This window comes from Papio anubis, chromosome 1, assembly GCF_008728515.1.
Source record: "Papio anubis isolate 15944 chromosome 1, Panubis1.0, whole genome shotgun sequence".
NCBI lineage: Eukaryota > Metazoa > Chordata > Mammalia > Primates > Cercopithecidae > Papio > Papio anubis.
The window spans coordinates 87,070,169-87,093,961 of NC_044976.1; the positions used below are offsets into that span (position 1 = coordinate 87,070,169).

General features: G+C 37.8%; 1 protein-coding gene across 8 annotated transcripts in view; it reads left to right on the forward strand.

The window, feature by feature from the left end:
* PKN2 (protein kinase N2) overlaps positions 1-23,793 on the forward strand; it is a 165,942-nt gene that overhangs the window by 43,188 nt on the left and 98,961 nt on the right. Inside the window, exon 1 of one of the 8 annotated variants that reach the window (XM_021943696.2) lies at positions 4,779-4,799. The exons of the other annotated variants lie outside the window; for them this stretch is intronic. The gene's annotated coding sequence lies outside the window, so the exon portion shown is untranslated. Of the gene's footprint in view, positions 1-4,778; positions 4,800-23,793 lie in introns of those variants that run through there. 8 annotated transcript variants of the gene reach the window in all.

Below are 23,793 nucleotides of genomic sequence, written 5' to 3' on the forward strand. Positions count from 1 at the left end.
CCATGTTTAGTGCTTCCTTTAGAAGCTCTTGTTAGGCAGGCCTGATGGTGACAAAATCTGTAAGCATTTGCTTGTTTGTAAAGGATTTTATTTCTCCTTCACTTATGAAGCTTAGTTTGGCTGGATATAAAATTCTGGGTAGAAAATTCTTTTCTTTAAGAATGTTGAATATTGGCCCCCACTCTCTTCTGGCTTGTAGAGTTTCTGCCGAGAGATCTGCTATTAGTCTGATGGTCTTCCCTTTGTGGGTAACCTGACCTTTCTCTCTGGCTGCCCTTAACATTTTTTCCTTCATTGGTGAATCTGACAATTATGCTCTTCTCGAGGAGTATCTTTGTACTGTTCTCTGTATTTCCTGAATTTGAATGTTGGCCTGCCTTGCTAGGTTGGGGAAGTTCTCCTGGATAATATCCTGAAGAGTGTTTTCCTGCTTGGTTCCAGTCTCCCCGTCACTTTCAGGTACACCAGTCAAACGTAGATTTGGTCTTTTCACATAGTCCCGTATTTCTTGGAGGCTTTGTTCGTTTCTTTTTACTCTTTTTTCTCTAAACTTCTCTTCTCACTTCATTTCATTTTATTTTATTTATTTATTATTATTACTATTTTGTATTTTAGTGGAGACGGGGTTTCACCGTGTTAGCCAGGATGGTCTCGATCTCCTGACCTCGTGATCCGCCTGTCTCGGCCTCCCAAAGTGCTGGGATTACAGGCGTGAGCCACCGCGCCCGGCTTCTCACTTCATTTCATTCATTTGATCTTCAGTCACTGATATCCTTTCTTCTGCTTAATTGAATCAGCTACTGAAGCTTGTGCATGCGTCAGGTAGTTCTGGTGCCATGGTTTTCAGCTCCATCAAGTCATGTAATGTCTTCTCTATGCTGTTTTTTGTACTTAGCCATTCTTCTAATCTATTTTCAGGATTTTTACTTTCCTTGTGACGGGTCCAAACATCCTCCTTTAGCTCAGAGAAGTTTGTTATTACCAGTCTTCTGAAGCCTACTTCTGTCAACTCGTCAAAGTCATTCTCCGGCCATCTTTGTTCCGTTGCTGGCAAGGATCTGTGATCCTTTGGAGGAGAAGAGCCACTCTGAATTTTAGAATTTTCAGCTTTTCTGCTCTGGTTTCTCCCCATCTTTGTGGTTAACTGCCTTTGGTCTTTGATCATGGTGACCTACAGATGGAGTTGATGTTGATGCTATTCCTTTCTGTTTGCTAGTTTTCCTTCTTACCAGTCTGGACCCTCAACTGCAGGTCTCTTGGAGTTTGCTGGAGGTGGACTCCAGACCCTGTTTGCCTGGGTATCACCAGTGGAGACTGAAGAATAGCAAATATTGCAGAACAGTAAATGTTGCCGCCTCATCCTTCCTCTGGAAGCTTTGTCTCAGAGGAGCACTTGGCTGCATGAGGTGTCCGTTGGCCACTACTGGGAGGTATCTCCCAGTTAGGCTACTCGGGCTTCAGGGACCCACTTGAGGAGGCAGTCTGTCCATCCTCAGATCTCAAACTCTGTGCTGGAAGAAGCACTGCTGTCTTCAAAGCTGTCAGACAGAGACATTTAAGTCTGCAGAAGTTTCTGCTGCCTTTTGTTCAGCTATGCCCTGCCCCCAGAGGTGGAGTCTACAGAGGCAGGCAGGCCTCGTTCAATAGTTTTGTTTTGATGTATTAAAATTAGTGGAGACCAACTTTACAATGAGAAAAATGAATGAGATTAAAAAAGCTTATGTATTAGGTTGAGTATAAATTTAAATATATCCTAGTATTTCTCATATATTGAAATATACCATGTAACATGGCATTTGAACTGAAAATTTCTTAACATTTTTTCAAGGAAATGTGGTCTCAGAATAAAACAATTTTAAAAGGTTGAGAGGTCTTTGCCTTCACTTGCAGCATCTAAATTCCAGACAGAGGACTATCCTATATTTAATAACCTTCAGGGAATTCTGCAGTGTTTCACAACTACTTCCCCAGTAATGAAATCCAGTATTTGCTATTGGATAGCTTTCCCCTTTTAGTTTTTGTATCATTTCTTCCCTGTTTATTATAAAATATTATAGACATGCTGAAGGTACATAGAGAGTAATAAAAACACTGTTGTATTGACCAGCCATCAAATAAATAAATAAATAAACATTACCAGTATAGTTGAACGAAACCTCCTGGATACCTCTCTCTTTCTTACCCTCCCCATTCCTAAACCCCCAGCTACTATGCTGAATGTGGTATTTATCATTTCCACATCAGAAGTTATTTCTTACAAACCCTTATGGTAATTTAAAAATATTTTTTCTTGTGTCATTAGCATATATGAAGACCAATATGATGACAATGGAAAGGTTGCACTTGTTTTCCTACATCACATTTATGTCAAATTGCCAGTAGAATATTTTATTGCTCACCAATTTTTAACTTGTTTCACCGAAGGCATTTGGATCTTTTATTGTTTCTATTTGTAAATATCTTTTACTTATGTTGTACTTAACTAATTAGTTTTATTTCCTCAGGGATGTAGTTTTATATTGTCCATATAGTTTCATTGTTCCTTTCTCTACCTTCCAGCTCCGAGTAACTGACAACTTGCTTTTATTTCTTCAATCTAATGAGTAAAATAAAACATTTAATGAGAAGCCCAAATCTAATTCCCTCCCTCCTTCTGTCTCTTCCTATCTGTCCATCCATTCATCCATCTATTTATAATACTAGTTTGGTTGTTGTTTTATTATATACTTAAAACAACAAAGACATCTCTGGGCTTTTGTTTTATAATTTTTTCCTCTTACTATATATTTCTTTATTTAAGCCAAATACTTCTTATCATTATGCTTGAAATAGATATGCTACTGTGTTTTCTATTGTGTCTGTGCTTATTTAAAAAATAATCAACACTCTAGCACATTGCGGATGTTATGATAGATCTATTCTAAATTAAGCATATACATAAAAAATAATTTTAGTTTCATCTTTTCAACATTCTTATGTTTCATCTTTTCAACATTCTTATTCTTACTATCCGTTGGGCACTTTTTGGCTATATTTAGTAATATTGATAATAATGTTGTCTCTCTTGATAATTGCATAAGTGATAAGTACCAGATACTGTGACTAAAATGTATATAAACTATTTAATCATTTTAATAATTCTTTGAGGTAAGAAAAATCTGAGATTATTGAGTGTGTAGTTTGCCAAAATTCACACAAGTAGTAAGTGATAGAGCTGGAATTTTGAACTAGCAGTCAAAATGTTTTTTGTTTTTTTGTGTGTTTTGTTTGTTTGTTTTGAGACAAGGTCTCACTCTGTTGCTCAGGTTAGAGTGCAGCAGCACCAATCACGGCTTACTGCAGCCTCAGCCTCTTGGGGTTCAGGTGATCCTCTCACCTCAGCCTCCCGAGTAGCTGAGACTATAGGTGCATGCTAATTTTTGCAACTTTAGTAGAGATGAGGTTTCACCATGTTGCCCAGGCTGGTCTTGAACTCCTGGGCTCAAGCAATCTTCCTGCCTCTCCCTCCCAAAGTGTTAGGATTACAATCGTGAGCCACTGCACATGACCAAAACTTGTTCTTAATTGTTCTGATATACTCATAGGCTTCGTGATTTCTTAAGAGTTGTTTAGATTTCTGTTTCACTGAGTCTCTGCCTCTGTTGGGGTCACTTCCCAACCTGTCTGTCTCCGTGTCTGTTTGTCTCTATTGTTGTCTTCAGAACCAGAATTTCTACATATTTCCAAAATACCCCTAGGAGGTGATACAGCCCCATTGAGAAGTTCTGGCTAGGGGTAAGGACTTTTAACTCACATTTAGAGATGGAAGAAAAATATAATGTATAAGTAGCCCTTTTAAAAAAATGTTTCATGACCCTTTTTAAAATTATTTGAATAGATTTTGGGGGGAACAGGTGGTGTTTGGTTACATGGATAAGTTATTTAGTGGTGATTTCTGAGATTTTGGTGCACCCATCACCAGAGCAGTGTACACTGTACCCAGTGTATGTCTTTTATCCCTCACCCCACTCCCACCTTTCCCTGTGGTGTTCCCAGAATCCTTGTATCATTCTTACGCCTTTGCATCTCATAGCTTAGCTCCCACTTACGAGTGAGAACATACAATGTTTGGTTTTCCATTCCTGAGTTATTTCATTTAGAATAGTTATCTCTGATTCCATCCAGGCTGCTTGCAAATGTCATTATTTCGTTTCTTTTTATGACTTAGTATTCCATGGTGCGTGTGTCTGTGTGTGTGTGTGTATATATACACATACATACATACATACACACGCACACAATATTTTCTTTGTCCACGTGTTAATCGATGGACATTTGGGCTGGTTCCATATATTTGTAATTGCAAATTGTGCTGCTATAAACATGTGTGCAAGTGTCTTTTTCATATAATGACTTTTTTTCCTCTGGGTAGATACCCAGTAGTGGGATTGCTGGATCAAATGGTAGACCTACTTTTAGTTCTTTAAGGAATCCCCACACTGTTTACCATGGTGGTTGTACTAGTTTACATTCCCACCAGCAGTTTAGAAGTGTTCCCTTTTCACCATATCCATACCAACATCTATTATTTTTTGATTTTTAAAATTATGGCCGTTGTTGCAGGAGTAAGGTGGTATCGCATTGTTTTTTTGACCCTTTGTTCTTAAGGGTCTCAGTTAAATTGTATTGGTTAGTAATAGGTGTATGGAACTAATTATCATTATTTCTTATATTGTTAGAACTGCGGACACAGTGAGGGGCTTGCCTGTTTTATCTACTGGGAATTCCAGGGGTGGGAGAAGGTTCAGAATGAAAAACGTGTGAGTACAAATAGAATCTAGACCTTAAGAAAGGTTTTTCTCATCATTGGGAGGTCTACTTAATATGATCTTTGAAGTTACTTAAATTTTTAACATGGTTGATTTTATATAAAGAAGGTATTATGGTAAGGTAATTAATTAAGGTCTTATTGGATACCCTTTTGTGAACATAGTGCATTTTTCTAAAAAGTCTTTTTTGCATATTAGGCTCACAAGAAATAGCTGATAGCTAGAAGGTAACTGGTTGACAAGAGGGTACATCTACGTAGGCTTTGAATTTAGGGTGCTTGGATAAACCTCAGGAATCTGTGAACCTCATGAAACCTCCTACCACTCTGTGTGTGTGTGTGTTGTACACATGGAATTTTCTGAGGTCCATTGCTTTCATCAGGATCCCATAGTAGATTTGTAATCTGCATCCCCACTCCTCACCCCAACTCCATATACGCAACAGTTTAAGACACACTACTAGGGGAAAGTTGATAGACTTGATCAGTGGCATGGTGATCAGATGCTCTAAAGTCAGTGGTAGGCTCTAGTACTTGTCTCTTGATAATGAGCCCTCTTGTTTAAAATACTCGTAAAGTAAAATTATTTCTGTTTCAAGCATATAAGATTATAAGAATGTGGAATGTGCAGATAAAATAAGAAAGGGAAATTTGTTAAGTAATCATTAAGAGGACAATTATTAATAAAGTTCAGATTTTTCTCACTGTATAATAGTCTTTTATGCTTGAATATGTATGCGACCGAATGGAAAGGAACAATGACTGGTGCATGAAAGCTTTTTCCATATTATAAACATGAGGACTGTCTTTATTTCTGATTCTACCTGTTTATGTTTCCCAATACATGTGTTTTCTTTTTGCCTAAAATGTTTTCTATAACTAGACCTTTGGAGGCAGGGAGAGCTGGAGATTGGATTTGGATATGAGGGATTGCTATATCTCCCATGAAATGTAAAGAATTACCTTAAAAATATCACTTTGAGAAACTAAGGCAGGAGAATCACTTGAGCCAGGAGTTCAAGACCAGCCTGGGCAACATAGCACAGTGAGACTCTATTCCTACAAAAAAATTAAAAGAAATAGCCAACCACAGTGGCACGTGCCTGTGTAGTTCCAGTTACTCAGGAAGCTGAGGTGGGAGGATCACTTGATCTTGAGAGGTTGAGACTGCAGTGAGACATGATTGTACCACTGTGCTCTAGCTTGGGTGACAGTGCAAGACCCCATCTCAAAATAAAAATAAAAATAAAAAAGAAACGAAAAAAATTATTGATTGACTATGATGTGCTGGGGACACAATAGTGAGCAAGAAAGATTCTGCCTCTGCACTTAGAAAGCCATCTTATCAATCAGGGAAGACAAATAAATAAAGGTGTGATGAGAGATATGATAGGATATGTAAGTGGAATGTGCTGTGGGTCACCTGGCAGGAGCATCTAACCAATATAGGTGAGATCAAGGATCGCTTTCCACCTCGACCTGAAGGATAAGGAGTTTATCAGAGGAAAACTGTTCAAACTGTTCCTTTCAAACATGGTTCTTTGAATATTTGAATCCAGGTATCTTTTTTTTTTTTTTTTTTTTTTTTGAGACAGTCTTGCTTTGTCACCCAGGCTGAAGTACAGTGGCGCAGTCTCGGCTCACTGCAACATCCCCATCCCAGGTTCAAGCAATTCTTGTGCTTCAGCCTCCCAACTAGCTGGGATTACAGGAATGTGCCACCACACCCAACTAATTCTTGTATTTTTTAGAAGAGGTGAGGTTTTGCTATGTTGGCCCAACTGGTCTTGAACTCCTGGCCTCAAGTGATCCACCTGCCTTGGCCTCCCAAAGTGTAAATCCAAGTATCCTTTTTATGTTTTCATTTCAATGTACTTTTGCCTCATTTCAGCTGGCATAATATTTTTAGTTATCAAAATTCTATTTTAAGCAGCATTCGTGGAGTTTTAAAATCTAAAAGGCATGTATTTGTCCATTCCTTTTAAAACATGGGGTACTGAGCATATACACCCCCTTCTTAAATAATATAATGCCTTCTCATCTATTTTTTCTCTTGATTCTCATAATAATATTGAGATGTAGGCATTATTTTTTCGATTTTAGAGATAAGGAGATACTCAAGTCACTTGCTTTAAGTTAGATAACTGTTAAGTTAGATAACTAGTTAAGGAAAGCTCAAATCACTTGCTTTAAGTTAGATAACTGTTTACTTAAGGAAAGCTCAAGTCACTTGCTTTAAGTTAGATAACTGTTAAGTGTTAGGTCAAGGCCAGAACCCAGGTGTTTTGATTCCTAGTCTAATGTGTTTTACGTTATTTCTTATAGTTTCTTGATAGTTTATATTCATTAGTTCCACTGTATGATTTGTCTCCTAGGCCTTGAATCTTGTGTATCAGGGAAATTATCCTTATATTAAATAGTTCCATGTGTCTCTATATTTTGAATTCTTAGTACAAATGTCTCTTGTTACATACTGCTTGTTTTTAAGTATCTTGTTATACAACCTATTTTTTTGATTCATTACTTCTGATTTACTTTTTCCTGGTAAAACTAATAATGGATCTCATTAAATTTATGTGTAACATTGAAGAAAGTGGCATGAAACAGTATTCCAAGGGATTACTTTTTTTATTTATTTTTATTTATTTATTTATTTTTTTTTTGAGACAGAGTCTTGGTCTGTCACCCAGGTTGGAGTACAGTGGCGCAGTCTCGGCTCACTGCAACCTCCGCCTCCTGGGTTCAAGCAATTCTCCTGCCTCAGCCTCCCAAGTCGCTGGGATTACAGGTGCATGCCACCATGCCCAGCTAATTTTTGTATTTTTTTAGTAGAGACGGGGTTTCACCATGTTGGCCAGGGAGGTCTTGAACTCCTGACCTTGTGATCTGCCCACCTTGGCCTCCCAAAGTGCTGAGATTACAGGTGTGAGCCACTGTGTCTGAACCCCCTACACCCCCTTTTTTTTTTTTTTTTTTGAGACAGTTTTGCTCTGTCACCCAGGCTGGAGTACAGTGGCACAATCCCAGCTCACTGCAATGTCCCCATCCCAGGTTCAAGCAATTCTTGTGCTTCAGCCTCCCAAGTAGCTGGGATTACAGGCATATGCCTGTAAGTAGTTACTTTTTATTGCTTAGTAGCATGCTGTTTTGTGGATATGCCACAATATGTTTTTTTTTTTTTTTTTTTAAGACGGAGTCTCGCTCTGTCGCCCAGGCTGGAGTGCAGTGGCGGGATCTCAGCTCACTGCAAGCTCCGCCTCCCGGGTTCACGCCATTCTCCTGCCTCAGCCTCCCGAGTAGCTGGGACTACAGGCGGCTAGTTTTTTGTATTTTTTAGTAGAGATGGGGTTTCACCGTGTTCGCCAGGATGGTCTCGATCTCCTGACCTCGTGATCCGCCCGTCTCGGCCTCCCAAAGTGCTGGGATTACAGGCTTGAGCCACCGCGCCCGGCCTCACAATATGTTTATCCTTTATCCTTTTCCCTATGTACGCGTTGAAGAACACTGGGTTATTTCCAGCTTTGGGGTTAATACAAATGAAGTTATTCTGAGCATTTTTGTATAGTTTTGTTTTCCTTTCTTTAGGGTAAATATCCAAGAATGTAACTGCTAAGTCATGTTAAGTGTTACTGTTTATATATATATGGTATAAAAATATATATATTTAAATTTATAAGAAAATGCCAAACTGTTTTTCATAGTGGCTGTACCATCTTACATTCCGTAGGGCAATGTAAGAGAGATCCAGTTGGTGCTGCATTTTCACAAGAATCTTTGTATTGTCAGTGTTTTTTTTATTTTAGCCACTTTAATAGGTGTTTATTAGACATCTGTTATTGTGGTTTTAACTTGCAGTTCCCTAATAGTTAATGATGTTGGCAATCTTTTTATGTGCTTGTTTGCTGTTGTATATCCTCTTTGGTGAAGTATCTGTTCAAGCCTGTTTTCTAAATTGGTTGTTTTATTACTGTTGAGTACAGTTGTTTATATAGTCCAGATACGAATCTTTTCTTACATATGTGATTTGCAAATATTTTCTTCGATTATGGTGTGCACTTATCAGCACCTTTTGAAGAGCAAAAGTTTTACATTTTGGTAAGTCCAATTGATCTTTTTTGTTTGTTTGCTTATTTTATGGATCATGCTTTTGGTGTCCTAAGAACTCTTTGCTTAACCCCAGGTTATGATTTTCTCCTACATTTTTTTCTAAAAGATAAAGGAGAAAACATAGATTTTCTCATGGATTTTACATTTAGATCTATGATTCATTTGAGCATATCAATTCTATATATATTTTGTTAGGTTTTAATCTATGTTTTCAGTTTTTAGACAGATTGTAACTGGTATTTTGTTTTTAACTTTGTTGTCTACATGATCATTGTTAGTATATAGAAGAATGATTATTTTTGTGTATAGCTCTTGTATTCTGTGGTTTTGCGAACTCACTTATTGTAGATGTTTTCTAGTACATTCCTTGGGATTTTCTATATACATGACCCTATTATCTGCTAATAGGGGGAATTTTATTTCTTCCTTCCCAGTTTATATGCTTTTTATTAACTTACTGTAGTAGATACAATGTCTAATATTGCATTGAATAAGAGTGCTGAGAGCAGACATCCTTGTCCTAATGCCGATCTTGGGGAAAAGCATTTAGTTTTTCACTATTACATATGATGTTAGCTGTAAGTTTTTTTGTAGATGCTCTTTGTCAAGTTGAAGTTCTATTTCTAGTTTGCTTAGAGTTTTTGCCATGTATAGCTCTTGAAATTTGTTACATAATTTTTCTGCATAAGTTGGCATGATCATGTGATTTTTTAAAATCTTTATTCTCCTGATATATGGTGGATTATATTGGTGGATTTTTGCATATTGAACCAGTCCTATATACTTGGAGTAAACCCTACTGTGTTGTACTGTATAATTCTTTTTCTTCAGTACTCATTCAATTTGAGTATATTTTATTGAGGATTATTACATCTAAATTCATGGGAGAAATTAGTTTTTGTGTTTATTTCTTCTGTCAGGGTAACACCAACCTTATAAGAGCAATTGGAAGTATTCCCTCTGATTTTCTGGAAAATATTGTATAATACAGGACTATGCAAATTATTTCATATTGGGTGAGTTTTGGTGGTATTTTTTTGGAGAATTGGTTCATTTCATCTAAGTTATTGATTCATACTCTGTATGCTTATGTTTCTTTATATTTCTTTAGGTTTTATGATGCAGGCTGTGATCATGGTGAGCATTTTGTGGGTGCTTACAGAAAATATGTATTACTGTTATTGTTAGGTGAAACATTTCTATAAATGTTACTTAAATTCCCTTTTTGATGGTGGTGTTTAGTTCTTTTGTATTCTTCCTGGTTTTCTATTACTACTTCTGTCTTTCTGAGAGGGATGTTGAAGTCCCCAACTATAATTGTCTATTTTTCAATTTCTCCTTATAGTTCTGTCAGTTTTTGCTTCCTGTGTTTTGAAGCTGTGTTGTTTCCAGAATTAGTATTGTTATGTCATCTTGGTGGATAGACTTTTTTATCATTTTTAATGACGATTTTTTTTTTTCATTTTGTTTGCTTTGAAGTCTGCTTTTTCCTGGTAGTAATATGGATACTTTTTTTAAAAAATTAATGTTTATATGGTATATTCTTCCCCATCCTTTTTAGCCTACCTATGTCATGATATTTTGAAACGATGTTCCTTTAGGTAACATATGTTTTGTTTGATGTTTTGTTTGTTTGTTTTAGTGATGGTGTCTCACTATATTGCCCAGTCTGGTCTTGAACTCCTGAGCTCAAGCAGTCCTTTCACCTTGGCCTCCCAAAATGCTGGGATTACAGGCAGGAGCCACTGCACTTGTCCCAAGGCCATATTTTTTTAATCCACTGCACCAATCTGTGTTTTAAATTTTTGTGTGTAGACTATTTGTATTTAAAGTGATTATTGGTATGTGAGGGCTTAAGTTTGCTATTTTATTGTTTGTTTTCTGTTCATTCCCATTTCCCTTTTCTTGGCTACATATGTATTTTTTTAGTTTTCCATTTTGATTTCTTATAGTACTTCTCTGTATATCACTCTTTTTTTATTTGTTTTGTGGTTCCTTTCGGTATTGTAATATGCATGTGTAATTTATCAGATTATTAGTATTGACATTCTCCACATAGGACAAGTGTAGAAATCTTCCAGTTTACTCTACACTTTTTTCTTCCAACTTGAAAATACTAACCTGGACCACAGACTGGTGCCAAATGGGAAGTCCAGATCCCCACTCAATACCCTCTAACACAGCAAGGTAGGAGGCATCTGAGATGCCTGGCTGGGGTAGGGTTGGTATTGTCAAAAAGAGTTCTGTCCTACTGGGCTGCCCTGTTTTGCAGTTATTTGGCTAAAGAAAGCAGGTTTTTCTTGGGACTTTTTTTTTTTTTTTTTTTTTTTTTTTAATTCTTTGGTTTTGGGTTACAGACTTCTGGCACAATCTGGAGAAATCTGTTAAAGGAAAACCCAGAGAATTCATATCTTGTCTTCCTCAAGACCTGAAGTTCCTAACTGGTCTGTTTTTTCCTTTCTGCCTTCTCTGCTGTATTAAGTCCAGGGTGTTTAGTTGAATTTACGTGAGCTGGAGTGAAGAGATACAAGCCTATTCAATCTTGTCAAGAACCAGAAATTTTACAGTTCTAATTTTTGTTTTAGTTCTTCAAGCAGGCACATGTTTCTTTTTCTCCTTTTGGATAACTCAGTCATCTCTCAGGTCTCAATAACTACTACTTTCCTGGAGAAGGAAAATAAATACTACTTTTCTTGATATCTTAACCTAAATTACAAGTAGGCTTTTCATTCTTTGCAATTATCAAAATTTTTAATTGTGGTTTGCTTATCTAATGTCTGTCTTCTCACTAGACATACACTCCTGAGTGTAAGGGTTATTTTGTTTTTGTTTTTTAATGGACTTTATTCTTGAACAGGTTTAGATTTACAGAAAAATAGATAACCATGTAATTACTGTACTTTAGTTGATAAAGTTGTTTCCCATGGGGGCATGGGTTAACAATTCTGATCCTTCTATGCATTTTACTGGAACTGAATGATTTAGTAAATGGATGGTAGATGGTAGGAGCCAGGTTTCTCACTGTTGGAGTTGGGATTTACAGATAAGCAAAAGGAGGAGGCTAGAATGATCTGTGTTCTGATAGATTCAAGTTGGAGACATCATTATGAACTCATATTTAGCTTAATATAGATCATGTCTTTTTTCCCCCAGCAAGTCTATATCCAATATCCAGTGATAATGTTATTAACATCCCATCTTTTTTTTTTTTTTTAGACGGAGTTTCACTCTTGTGCCCAGGCTGGAGTGCAGTGACACGATCTTCGCTCACCACAACTTCCGCCTCCTGGGTTCAAGCGATTCTCCTGCCTTAGCCTACCAAGTAGCTGGGATTACAGGCATATGCCACCATGCCCAGCTAATTTTGTATTTTTAGTAGAGATGAGGTTTCTCCATGTTGGCCAGGCTGGTCTTGAACTCCTGACCTCAGGTGAACCACCCGCCTCATCCTCCCAGAGTGTTGGGATTACAGGCATGAGCCACTGCTCCCAGCCAACATCACCATCTTTTAAATTCAGTTGTTACAGTTGTTATCCAGTAGAAGTCCGCAGAAAGTAATTGATAATGATTGTATTTGAAAAGACTGCTTAAAGCTATCATCATTTCTTGCCTGGATTAGTACAATAGCCTCTTTATTATGTGTCTGTTGCAGCATAGCAAACTCATCTCAAGAGTCTTTGGGTATACTAGGTGTTTCTTTTCCTGGTCTCAACTGGACTCACTTACGCAGCTGTATTCAGCTGGTGGCTAAGCTGGACTGGAATGCCTACTGTGGCTTCACTCACATGTCTGGTGCCTCAGCTGGAAAGGCTAGAATAGCTGGAAAGCTTTTGTTCTCATACACATGGTCTCTTTCCATATGGTTTCTCTCATCTTCCATGTTGTCTCTCTTTCAAGCAGAATAGTTTGGACTTCTTTACATAGCAGTTGGTTTTTAAGAGCAAAAACAAGCTGTGAGCTCTCTTGAAGCCTGTACTTGGAACTCCTATACATCAGTAGAATGTCACTTCAGTCAGAGTCCTCAGAAGACTACCCCAGAGTCAATGTGGAAGGGTATGAATGCAGAGAGGCAGGATTCACTTGAGGCCATTTTGTAACAATCTACCATAGCTTCACAACATGTTTCCCTGCCTTCTTTGAATCTATTATTTCTTAACACAGGTCGGACTATATCATTTCTTTGCTGAAACCCTGCCTTGAGTTTCCATTTCATTCAAAATAAAAACCAAAGTCTTTATATTGGCCTATAGGGCCCTATATGATCTTGCCTTAATCAAATAGGGATTTATTTTCCATCTGAAAGAAGAAGTATAAAGGTAGCCAGTCTAGGGCTTGTGTAGCAGTGCCCAGTAAGGCCATCAGGGACCCAGACTCTCTCTCTTTCTGCTCTGCCATCCTTAGTGTATTGGGTTTTGTCCTCTTTGTTTCTCACTGTTACAAGATGACTGCTGTACTTTCAGGCCTTGGGTCTGCATTCCAGGCAAAAAGAAAAGGAGAAGTAAAAGCTTGTATCAAAATCCTCCGCTTAGTTCTCTTTGATGAAAGGTGGTAATATGGTTACTTCTAGCTGCAGGAGAGCCTGGTGAAGTGAGAATTTTAGCTGCACACATTGTTGCATCTAACAAAATGGGAGGTTTTCTTTTTTGTTGTTGTTTTTTAAGTGGGGATAATAGGAGGATGGTATTACATAGGCACCCAGCACTATCTGCTTCAGTACCAACTATGTGCCAGAAACTGTACTGTTGCTATGAAAGCATATTTTTTCAGTGGACATGGACATTATGAGACTTAAAAATAATATGGTCAGGCAGTTATAATAATTCCATTTCACAGATGAGGAAATCGAAGCTTTAGCATGATTGCAGTATCAGAATTTATACATGGTAATTGTGATGCCAGATGCTTCATTTTTTCCATAACATAACATTCTAACTGAGCCTTCTGTTCAAAACAAAGAAACAAAAAACACAATATGGCCTACGTTTGTGTGAAGCCTTTGCTGCTCTTTTAAATTATATTTGGTTTTCTTGTCTGTCTTCTTTAATAAATTGAATATCAGAAAGAAAGAAGGATCAGGTCATTTTTATCTTTATATTTCGTTGCCTAGAACTCAATGCATGTTTTGAATAAATAAATAAAGTTTTTTTTTTTAAACCCTGTATGATAGGAAAACCAAAAGATAGATGAGCAAACAGGTACAGATAGACAGGATAATATGCTTGAATTGCATAGCCAGTGCACTGGGCTTGTGTTTGAATTGGTTTGTTGCTTTCTAGTTGAGAGCACTCTCCTTTTGAGGCACAGAATGTTGGATTAGGGTGAAATTAGAGAAGAAGAAATATTTTCTGCCAATATACCTGACTTAAGGCAGGTAATATCTATTAATTAATGCAAATCAGTCTGGTCAAGATGTAGTTCAAATATAGATAAGTGGGTGTTTCAGGGGGCCCCTCTAAGAAGGTGGTATGGAGTAAATAAGAAAGCAATTTACCAGGAGTCAGAAGACTAGTAAGCTGAACCCAGCCAGGTCTCTGACAGTTCGTTGCTTAGCTCTTTTAAGCATGCTTTCCCCAAAACTAAAATCAAGAAAGTTAGACTAAATGGTTTTTGAAATTCCTTCTAGCTAACATAGTATATGAATCATTGTATCCAGTGAGTTTTTATGGGTACTCTGACATTTCTTGGCATCTATCAGGTCAGACTGTTTTATATTTCTGAAATGTAGAGTAACAGCTTTTTCACTTCTCTGGGAACTGGACCAATGAGGAGTAAACATCCTCTCCTGTCTCTCCCTAAATGAAGTACTTGGTCACGAGTGATAGTCCATTTTCATTTTGTTCTTTGAATCTGGTCTTATTCTTATTTCAGTGTTTTTCTTAACTTTACTTTGAGTTTGTTGAAGTATATTAAATTGAAAATGTCTGTTTATGTTTGGGTCTAAAAATAAGAATTTCATTATTTTATAAAGTAAAAGTTGTATTTACAAAATACATATTATCACATTTGTGTATTTGAAATACTTGACTGGCACATGAGGTAATTTAATTACAATGTACTGTGTAGTCTGTAGTTTGGTACCTTATAGTAGAAAATTGTGTTGAATGAAAGTGGCAAGGTTAAGTAGCAGATATAATATAGTATAAGATATGATTATAAGCTTTTACATTTTCCAAAATTGAAATAAAGTTAATATTACTTTTGGTTCTTTTGGTCTCTTTTAAATAATGTCTTTTCCCTTATTAGACAAGATAAAAAAGAAAGTGGAGAAAATTTTATTGTCAAAAAAAATAGAGAAAACATGGAAAACTTTGAAAAATAAAATGGAAATCCCTCCTAATTTATCTTTCCCTCTACTTTTAAAGTTCTTATTTTTAACATAACTTGAAATAAAAGTATGTTTACACAGCAATGTATCAGCTGCATATACTACTGTTAACTAATCAAGGGCATAAATAAGGAAAACCTTTCTTTATTTCCTAGCCGACTTGAAATTCTTTTGTTATGACACTTAAGTAGCATCCTGAACTTTCTCTTTTCTAAAGTTGGTTTAAAGCCCTGATATTTGTAAGCTTTGTAAGGAAGTCTGTCTGTGCCCAATACAGTGCATTGCACATATTATTGATTAATTTTAAAATGATCGAATTGACCATTTTATGTAACAAAAATTTCTGATTTTTATCTTAGGTTAGATTTCTAGAATTAGAATGCTAGGTCAAAGAGAAACACTATTTTTAAATTTCTTGTTTTATATTCCCAACTTTTTAAATGAAGTCTGGTAAGTGGATAAAGAAAATATAGTATATATACACAATGGAATATTATTCAATCATAAATAATGTAATCTTGTCATTTCAGATGACATGAATGTACCTAGAAAACACTAAGCCAGGCACAGAAAGACATATACTACATGATCTCACTCATCGGTGGAATCTAAACGGTTGTTCTCACAGAGAGAGAGAGTAGAATGGTAGTTATGAGAGGACAAGAGGGGAACGGGGATAAAGGGGTAGGGAAAGATGGGCTAATGGGTACGAAAAAGTTGGGAATATGTAACAAGAAACAAAAATAGTTATTCTCTTTGATAGACAGTTAGGTTGATTCCATATCTTGGCTATTGTGAATAATGCTGTAATAAACATAGGAGTGCAGATATCTCTAAAACATACTGATTTCATTTTCTTTGGATATATATACCCAGTAGTGGTATTACTGGATCATATGGTAGTTCTGTTTAAAATATTTTGAGCATCCTTCCATGCTGTTTTCCATAATGGCTGTACATTCCCACCAGCAGTGTATAAGGATTCCCTTTTATCCATACCCTCATCAACACCTGCTATCTTTTGATTTTTTTGAGAGTACCTATTCTAACTAGAGTGAGGTGATATCTCCTTGTAGTTTTGACTTGTATTTTTTGATGATTAGTGATGTTGAACATTTTTTCTTACACTTGTGGGCTGTTTGTATGTTCTTTTTTGGAGAAATGTCTAGCAGGCCTTTTGCCCATTTTTTGATCAGGTTATTTTTTGTTACTAAGTGCTTGAGTTCTTTATATTTGAGTATTAACCCTTTATCAGTTGTGTAGTTTGTAAATGTATTCTTCCAATCTATGACTGGCATCCTTGCTCTGTTGATTGTCACCTTAATTATGCAGAAGATTTTTAGTTTGATACAATTCCATTTGTCTGTACAGGTTAAGTATCCTGTATCTGAAATGCTTACAACCAGAGGATTTTGGATTTGGGATTATCTCAGGTTTTGGAATATTTGCATTATAATTACTGGTTGAGCATTCCAAATTGGAATATTGAAAATTCAAAATGTTCCAGTAAGCATTTAGTTTGAGTATCATGTTGGCAATCAAAAGGTTTCATGACTCACACCTGTAATCCTAACAATTTGCGGGGGTTAAGGCAGGAGGATCACTTGATGCCATCAGTTCAAGACCAGCCCGGGCAACGTAGCAAGACCCTGTCTTTACAAAAAATAAAAATTAGCTAGGCATAGTGGAGCACACCTGTAGTCTTAGCTACTTGGGAGGCTAAGGTGGGAGGATCACTTGAGTCCAGTATTTCAAGGTTGCTAATGAGCAATGATTGTACCACTGCACTCAAGCCTGAGTAACAGAGTAAGACCCTATCTTTTAAAAAAAAAAAAAAAAAAAAAGATTTTGGAGCATTTTAGAGTTTTGGATTTAGAATGCTCAAACTGTTTTTGCTTTTGTTGCCTGTGCATTTCAGGTTTTGTCCAAAACATACTTGCCTAGACCAGTGACATGGAGCTTTCCCCTATATTTCCCCCATGTTTTCTTCTTGTGATTTTGTAGTTCGGGGTCTTAACATTTAAGTCTTTAATCCATTTTGAGTTGAGTTTTGTCTGTGGTGAGAGGTAAGAATCTAATTTCATTCTTCTGATGTGGATATCCAGTTTTCCCAACACCACTTATTGCGCTTTCCCCATTGAGTGTACTTGGCACCTTTGTCAAGAATTAATAAACTGTAGATGGGTGGATTTATTTCTGGGCTGTCTTCTGTTCCATTGATCTCTGTGTCTTTTTTATACCAGTACCATGCTGTTTTGATTACTATTGCTATGTAGTGTGTTTTGAAGTCAAGGAGTATGATGCCTCCAGCTTTGTTCTTTTTGCTCTGGATTGCTTTAGCTGTTTATGGTCTCTAGCTGTCTTTCTTTATGGTTAGGCGATTTTCTCTAGTAATGTGTTTTGATGGTTTGCCTGTTATTTTTGGTGTATTTCTTACAGGTTTTTGCTTTGCAGTTACCATGAAGCTTATGAAAAAAATCTTAAAATGAGATATTTTAAACTGATAACAACCCAACTTTGATTATAAAGATAGGAAAAGAAATAAAAAACAAGCTCTACATTTTAACTCCATTTTCTCCCACATTTGTAATTTTTGATGTCCCATTTTATATCTTAAATTGCCCATCTCTTGGCAAATTAAAATTACTATTTTAATAGTTTTATCTTCAGCCTTCATAATTAAAGATGTAAGTGGTTTATGTACCACATTTATAGTATTACAGTATTCTGTCTTCCAGTATACTTACTAGTGAGTTTTATACCTTTAAGATGTTTTCTTGTTACACGTCAGAGTCCCTTTCTTCATTTGAAGAACTGTTTTTAGCATTTTTTGTTTGCTTGTATGTTTGAGACAGGGTCTCACTCTGTCCTTCAGACTAGAGGGCAGTGTGTGATCATGGCTCACTGCAGTCTTGATCTTGATCTCCTGGACTTGAATGATCCTCCCACCCCAGCCTCCCAAGTATCTGGAACTACAGCCACACGCCACCACACCCAGCTGATTTTTTAATTTTCATTTTTAGTAGAGTCAAAGTCTTGGTGTGCCACCCAAGGCCTTAAGCTCCTGAACTCAAGCAGTCCTTCCAGCTTGGCCACTGAAAGTGCTGAGATTACAGGTGTGAACCATTGTTCCTGGCCTATTTTTTTTTTTTTTTTTTTGACATTTCTTGTAAGACATATCTGATGATGATAAATTCTTTTAGCTTTCATTTGTCTGGCAAAGTCTTTATCTCTGCTTTATTTCTAAAGGATAACTGTCCTGGGTACAGTATTCTTGGTTGACATCCCACCCCCGCCCCCAACCCAACCTTTTCTTTTCTTTAGCAATTTGAATATATCATCTTACTCGTCCTGACTTACAAGGTTTCTGCTGAGAAATCTATTGCTAGACAGATTGGAACTTCCGTATATGTTACTTGCTTCTTTTGTTGCTTTCAAAATCTTTTTGTCTTTGATCTTTGAGAATTTGATTGTATTATTTCTTGGGGTAGACTTATTTGGGTTGTATCTGATTGGTAACTTTTGACCTTTCTATACCTGGATATTTGTATCTTTCTCTAGTTTTGGGAAGTTTTGTGTTAGTATCTCTTTGAATAAGCTTTCTACCCCTTTGTCATTCTCAATTCCCTCTTGAAGCCCAGTAACCCAAATATTTGCTCTTTTGATACTTTCACATGGTTATGTAAGTTTTCTTCATTCCCTTTTACCCTTTTTAAAATTGTTTCTCCTCTAGCTATGTGTTTTCAAACAGCTTGTCTTCAAGCTCAGATTTTTCTATTTGATAGATTCTGCTGTTGATATTCTCTATTGCATTTTTCATTTTGTTCATTGTATTTTTCAACTCCAGGATTTCAGTTTGTTTAATCTCTCAAGTCATCTCTGATAAATTACTGAATTCTTCCCCTGTGTTTTATTGAAGTTCATTGAGTTTCCTTGAAACAGCTATTTTGAATTCTCTGAGACATCACACATTTCCATCACTTGAGGGTTGTTTCCTGGTGCCTTATTTTGTTTGTTTCATGAAATTATGGTTCCTAAATACTTTCTTAAAATTTTTCTTTGAGACAGAGTCTCACTCAATCTGTTGCCCAGGCTCGAGTGCAGTGGAGCGATCTTGGCTCACTGCAGCCTCTGCCTCCCAGGTTCAAGCAGTTCTCCAACCTCAGCCTCCTGAGTAGCTGAGATTACAGGCATGTACTATCACTGCTGGCTAATTTTTATATTTTTAGTAGAGACAGGGTTTTACCATGTTAGACAGACTGGTCTTAAACTCCTGACCTCAGGTGATCCACCTACCTCAGCCTCCCAGTTGTTGGCGTGAGCCACTGTGCCCGATCCCTGAGTATTCTTCATGCCTTTGGCCTGCCACAACATCTGAACATTGAGGGATTAGCTGTTTATTCCCCATTCACAGTCTGGTGGTGGTTTGTTCCTGTTCTTCCAGAAATTCTAAGCAGGGCAATTATTGTGTTCTCCGAGCCCTTGGCCACTATCACTGTTTCAGCACTAGATGGCACCGTAAGCCCAGGTTTGCAGTGAATTCACAGTTGGTTTGTGTTCTGGCCCAGATCAACTAGGGGAGAGATTGGAGGGTAGTTTGTCTCTCTGGGTGTGTGAGTTTCCACCTGGGGCCAGGACACGTTAGGCACTGTGTCACTCTGCTCAGTGCTTGGGCCTCACCACGGCATGCTCCAAAACAACCTTGTGTACCTGTTCCCTTCACCTCCTTTCAAGCATCAGTGTCTCCACACTGTGCTGCCTGGGGTTGAGGGAAGAGGTGGAGCGGGCAGTATTGTGGCCAGATGGCCACTGTAATGCTAGGTCACACCCGAAAACCACAGCTGCCAAGACAAGCACAGCACAGGGGTATGCTCAAGACCCATGCAACTATGGCCTGCCTGCTGCTGAGGTTTATTTGTGGCTCAAGGCCACTGCAGACATAGTGATGTAGCCCAGAGTCTATTCCACTGAGGCCATGTCTCTCTGCCTGACACTGAAGTGAGTTCAGAGGCACGGTCTTTGGGTGCCAGCTTGGGGTCAGTGGGCCATCAGATTTTGCCCAGTGCGGAGTTTTACCATGGCAGGCTTGTCACCAAGTCAAGATCAAAGTCCTGCTTTTATATCCCTCTTTTTCCCCCAGTAGATGGAGTCAGTCTCCAAGCTGTGCTGCCTAGGGTGGGAAGAAGGATAATGGGGTCCCAGTCCTGCCACCAGGACTACTACATCCCTGGGGCACCAGCCAGGCCCATACCACTATAGCCTTCCTGCTGCTGAAGTTCACTCATGGCCTGAGGCTACTGTAGATGCCAGGACACAAGTCTGTCACACTAAGGCCACAGGTTTCCACATAGTAGCAGGATGGGTCCTTGTCTGCGTACCTTGGTCTGCGGTTAAGGGCCATGGGGTTCTGCCTGGTGTTGGGTTTTACCGCGGCAGGCCCAGTACTGAACAACAAGTCAAAAGTCCTGCAGTCACTTCCTCTCCTTACCCCAAGTGGGCTGTATCTCTCTCTGTGTGTGCTGTGCTTATAGTTGGGGGAGAGGTGATTCAGGCATTGCACCTCTATCTTTCCTCCCCGCTTCAGTTGATCTTTTCTTAGTAATGCTAAAGCCAGATACAGTAATCTCTGATCTGGTTCCTTGGCTCTTGTGAAGTTACTTTCATGCATAGATCACGTTCAAATTGATGTTTCTGTGGGGAGTCAGTCACTTGAGAGTCTTATTCTGCCATCTTGACTCTGCCTCTTCTCCAAATTCTATTTATCAGATAGAGGAAAGCATGAGTTCCTCAGCAGTGACAGGTTTTCCTTAATTCTAAAGGGAAAATATTAAATAACATAATGGACAAGTCATTAAAAAACAAACAAACAAAAAAACTAATCTGGCAAGCATAAGCCCTGCCCTCAAATTGCTCATAGTCTTTGAAGAGTGATCAGATAAAAAAGGGGGTAATTGTTTCAATAAGATACACAATATCAGAGCACACAGAAGAGGCATTCAACTAAATTCTAAAGAAAGGCATTGGACAGGAAATTGTTTCCCAGGAAGAGTTGTTCTTGATCTTTGAAACAAAGTAAAAGTTAACAGGGCCAAGAAGAGACTTGAAAGAGATAAACTGAAGGAGAAAGGAGAGATGGTGCATACCAAAGGTGCAGCATGCTTAGTGGCTGAGCCAAGAGAGATGATTTCTTGAAGTAAAGTTTTATAATTTGATACAATTGGAGTTTAAGGAACAAAGTGCAAAGAAATGGGAGTTGAAGTAGGCAGTAAACGAAACTGTTAGGTATTTCTTCTGGCCTGTCAGAAATAAGGAATAATTTCCTGAGATACTAAGAGTACCATGAGCAAAGAAATTTTGCAGACCTCTGGCTTTGTACATAATATTAAAGAACAAATCTGTGAAAGCGGTTCATAAAGTGTTTTCTGATGAATGTGTAAGGATTGAAACAAAAATATTTGGAGGAATGGAACTGGCTTAAACTAAACACTTTTTGCCTCAGTCCACTTTACCTGAAACTAGACAATAGGAATTTGGGATTTTATTCTTTGACAATAGGTATGTGCTAGTGTTTTTAACAACTAGCCAAGGGTAGACACTTAAACTTTGGAAGCCAAATGGATCGTACGACTTATATTCCATTATAAATACTGAAAAATCTAGACAGTATTTTGGCTCAGGTAGAAGATCATTGTTTATCTGTAGAGTGACAGATCAGAAATATAATTTCTAACAGGTGCAGGTGCAGATTACCTATTTTAGGAATTCTTAACCTAGGATCCATGGAACCTGGTAATTATACATAACAACATTAAATTTTCTTTGTACTGTTTTTTGTTGGCGTTTCAAAGGAATTCTTAGCTAGAAACAGGCGGGGCATGTGATTCATGCCTGTAAACCCAGCACTTTGGGAGGTCAAGGTGGGAGGATCACTTAGGCCAGGAGTTTGAGATCAGCCTGGACAACATGACAAAATCCCATCTCTACCAAAAAAAAAAAAAAAGAGAGATGTTTATAGAAATCAACTAATCAACTGCTTCATATTTTGCATAATACACCTGCAGGCATAAGGTAAATTGATATGAGAACAAAGACTAGATCCCATATCACCCATTGGCTCACTTTTTTCACTATTTTGCATGATACATAATTTTTAGAAATTAAGAATGAATGTAGAAAGTATTCACATCAACTTATTTATATGGGTGTGAGGAATTCTCAAAAAATTAAAGAATATCTTTGAATTAATGAGGTCTGTGATTCAAAGGTACAAAAAGGCTGCAGTGTTTCTTTTTCTTTTCCATGTCCTTCATAAACTCAAGTCCCCTCCCCAGAGGTAACCATTATCTGTGGTTTCTTGTGTTTCAGAATTTAAACATTTTAAATCCAATGGTATTATAGTAATGGACTTTGAAACAGTAAATGATATAGAAATAGCTAGAACATAACTTTGGTTGTTGTAAATGTAGATTAGCTATGCTTAACTAATTGGATTTTCATTTTAAGGTGACTGTACTGTGTATTGTCTTAGCTTCCATCAATAGAACACAGTTTAGAGGTGTTCTCAAGTAATGATGCTTTTGTAGTGAGTCAACCAAATTACCAATTGGCATACTTAGTCTTGAAATAGACAGTTGGCCGTTCATGTCTGTGGATTCTTCATCTGCAGATTCAACCAATTGCAGATTGAAGTATTAGGGAAAAATAAATTAACTAAAAATAATACAAATAATACAGCATAGCAACTATTGTTATGCCCAGACTGTTTGTTCCCCAAAGAAGACCACCAGAGTCCAGAGTCAAAGCCAAGCGGCAAGGATCTTTACTACAAGTTCGAACCTGGTCCCTCCATTCCACAGTGTGTACAAGAGGGCCTTGAACAATCGCGGCGTTGTTTTATAGCCGAAAGTTGCAGAGACAAGAAATTCTTTGTCCTCCCAGTAACCTTGAGCGGCTGTCCCCTTATAGGAGACTTTCCAGGTGGTGTTTGTACTGGGCTCAGGGGAGTTTGAGAGATATATGGTGGTATGTGGTGGGATGGGAGGGATGGGATGTGTTTGTACTAGGCTCAGGGAGTTTTGGGCCGGGGGCTGAGGTGTGCCCAGCTCCTACATTCCCCTTCTTTTCCAGGTGTCTTTAGAGCCAATCTTGGGTCTTATAAGTCTGATTCTGTTTCCGTTTACAGGTTTGGTGTGGGCTCTAGCAGGACCATGAGTTTATGCAGTGTCAAATCTCTCCCTAACAAATTGTAAAATTCTGTTAACAACACAAGGTCCTACGGTAAGCAGAAATAGTAGACTGTAAAGGAAGGGGGCTAACAGAAGCTTATAGAATTCCACCATTGGTCTGCAGCTGAAGCAAACTGCTGTGTTTTACTTCAGTGCTTAACTTTATTAACTGTTGGACCCGGTCTTCTACAAGTCCTGATTCATTTATGTACGAGCAAACAGTCTTCTTTCCAGAAATATGCATGTACCACAACATTTCTGCAGTGAGTAGGTCTAGGGCCCCTCGGTTCTGCAAGGTTACCTGAGAGCTAGGGGCGTGAGGCACAATG